Source organism: Grammomys surdaster, unplaced genomic scaffold (genome assembly GCF_004785775.1).
Source record: "Grammomys surdaster isolate TR1022 unplaced genomic scaffold, NIH_TR_1.0 125311, whole genome shotgun sequence".
NCBI classification, from domain to species: Eukaryota; Metazoa; Chordata; class Mammalia; order Rodentia; family Muridae; genus Grammomys; species Grammomys surdaster.
Window position 1 is genome coordinate 1,148,221 of NW_021620189.1, and position 2,521 is coordinate 1,150,741.

Here is a 2,521-nt window from a genome sequence, read left to right on the forward strand (position 1 = left end):
TGTCAGGCTCATTTTTTCAGGAATATTAGGCTACTGTCTTAGTTAGGGTTTTACTGCTGTGAACAGACACCATGACCATGGGAACTCTTATAAAGACAACATTTAACTGGGGCTGGCTTTCAGGTTCAGAGATTCAGTTCATAGTCATCAAGTCTAAAGCCTGGCAGCAGCATCCAGGCAGGCACTGTCCAGGTGGAACTGAGAGTTCTCCATCTTCATCTGAAGGCTGCTATGAGGAAACTGTCTTCCAGGGAGCTAGTATGAGGATCTTAAAGCCCACACCTACAGTGATACACTTCCTCCCACAAGGCCACACCTCCATATATTGCCATTCCCTGGGTCAAGCATATACAAACCATCATAGCTACTACCCATTCATATGTTCATATGTCAGAGCACTATGACCTAGACAGCCTGTCTCCTATCTGCCACAAAATGGTACAAGTGTGACACAGCAGACACACCTGCAAAGCTTCTAGAAGCAGGAAGAGGGATATTTTTATTATGCTAATCATACCAATCCATGAATATGAGAGATCTTTTCATCTTCTGTTATCTTCTCTATTTTTTTTCCTTCAAAGAGTTGAAGAGTTCTTCAAAGAGTTCTTGGCATACAGGTGTGGTGGTTTGAATATGCTTGGCCCATAGGGAGTGGCACTGTTGGAAGGTGTGGCCTTGTTGGGAGAAGTATGTCACTGTGGGTGTAGGCTGACTTTTCCCCCTCCTAGCTTTTTGGAAAATATTCTTCTTTTGGTCATCATCAGAACAAGATATAGAACTTTCAGCTCCTAAAGAACCATGCCTCCCTGAATGCTGTCATGCTTTCAGCCTTGATGATAATGGACTGAACCTCTAAACATGAAACACAGCCCCAATTAAATGTTGTCCTTTATAGGGGTTGTCTTAGTCATGGTGTCACTCCACAGCAATGGAAACCCTAAATAGGACAACAGAATTTTCACTGGCTTGATTAGAGTTACACCAAATATTTTATATTATTTGTGATTATTGTGAAGAATGTTGTTTACATGATTCATTTCTTAACTCATTTTTTACTTTTAAATAGGAGGGCTACTGACTTTTTTGAGTTAATCTTGTGTTCAGGCACTTTGCTGTTTTATTTGTGTTTATCAGCTGCCAGGGTGCAGAAATCTCAGGGTTGCTTCTGTATACTGTCATAGCACCTGCAAATAGTGATACATTGACTTTTTCCTTTTCACTTTATATTTTGATCCCATTTAGTTGCCTCGTTGCTTTTGCTAAAACTTTAAATACTATATTGAATTGATATAGACGGAGTGGATGGCATTGTCTTGTTAGTGTCTTTAGTGGAATTGTTTTGAGTTTTCCCCTATTTAATTTGTTGTTTTGCTGCATATTGCCCTTACTGTGTGTAGGTAAGTTCTTTTATCCCTGATTTCTAGAAAACTTTATCATGAAGAGATGTTAAATTTTGAGCATAAAACAATATGATCATATGTTTTTTATTCAGTTTTTTATAAGGTGGATTACACTGTTACATTTTCATACGTTGAACCATTCCTGCATATATGGACTGGAGCCTACTTTATCATGTGGATGATCTTTTTGATGTATTCTTGGATTCAGTTTATGAGTATTTATTGAGAATTTTTGCTTCTATGTTCATAAGGGAAATTGCTTTGTAATTCTCTTTGTTGAGTCTTTGTGTGGTTTCAGTATTAGAGTGACTGTGGCATTGTAAAAATATTTTATCAATATTTCTTCTGTTTCTTTTTTTCTGGTAAGTTTGAGGAGTATTATTGCATATTAGTACTAGATCTTCTTTCTGGATGAATTGTGTGCTAAAACCATCCAGCCCTGGGCTTTGCTTTTTTTTTTTTTGATTTTTAATGACTGTTTCTATTTCCTTTGATATTATAGGTATATTTTAATTGTTTAACTGATCTTTATTTCATTCATGGATAGAAAGAAGGAGTAAGCCACAAAACTCCTGTGTACATTATTTACACGAGTTAGAACTATTTGGGAGTGGGTCCAATAAAGGGGCTGGGGTAATTTCAGGCTGGATGTAGGAGAAAGCTGGAACCTGGGAGGGACTGTTGGAGACCAAAAATCTTTAGAAAAAAATGATGCCCCCTCTTCTTCCGGTCTGGGCCCGAGCATAGAGCAGGTCACAGGTGGCAGCTCTGTACCCAACCCCAGAAAACTGAGAGAAAGAGGGACTCCCAGGAGCTTTAACTCAGGCAGCATCCCAGGTAAGGAAAAAGCAGCACTTGTCCCAAACAGGGAGCAACCGGGACCCACTGGGACCCAGGAATTCACTCCTGGCCCAGAGCACTGGCTCCATCCAGTCTGAGCCCGAGCACTCGGCAGATCCCGGGAGGCAGCCCTGCACCCAATCTCAGAGAAACCAGAGGAAGTGGGGCTTTCAGGAGCTCTAACCCAAGTAGTATCTTAGGCTAGGAGGTGGCAATACTTGCCCCCAAACAGGGAGCAACCGGGACCCACTGGGACCCAGGAATTCACTCCAAGCCTGGAG

At 40.9% G+C, this 2,521-nt stretch overlaps 1 non-coding gene across 1 annotated transcript; it reads right to left on the reverse strand.

Annotated features, from left to right (window-relative positions):
• Positions 1 to 354: 354 nt before the first annotated feature.
• LOC114637476 lies at positions 355 to 486 on the reverse strand. The gene has a single exon (XR_003713756.1). It is a non-coding gene; the product is annotated as a small nucleolar RNA SNORA17 (small nucleolar RNA).
• Between the last annotated feature and the right edge of the window lie 2,035 nt (positions 487 to 2,521).